At 42.7% G+C, this 211-nt stretch overlaps 1 protein-coding gene across 1 annotated transcript in view; it reads right to left on the reverse strand.

Moving 5' to 3' along the window:
• The window catches only part of LOC116694173 (neural-cadherin), a 100,979-nt gene that overhangs the window by 35,633 nt on the left and 65,135 nt on the right, over window positions 1-211 (reverse strand). The window lies entirely within an intron of this gene.

Below are 211 nucleotides of genomic sequence, written 5' to 3' on the forward strand. Positions count from 1 at the left end.
TGAAAAAAGGGACAAAAACATAAGAAAAAGTGGTGATTTTCAGTGCTGAGTGTTGATTTTGACGAGAAGACAACACAAGGGTTAAGCCTGTGTGGTTGACTGACTCAAGCCAGATGATGTCATAGACATTCTCACCCTGGTCAACTCTAAATGTCAGCTTTAACCCTCTGAGCCCGAGACACTTGCCCACGAGTAAAAAAGTACCTCTGAT

Source organism: Etheostoma spectabile, chromosome 8, assembly GCF_008692095.1.
Source record: "Etheostoma spectabile isolate EspeVRDwgs_2016 chromosome 8, UIUC_Espe_1.0, whole genome shotgun sequence".
NCBI classification, from domain to species: Eukaryota; Metazoa; Chordata; class Actinopteri; order Perciformes; family Percidae; genus Etheostoma; species Etheostoma spectabile.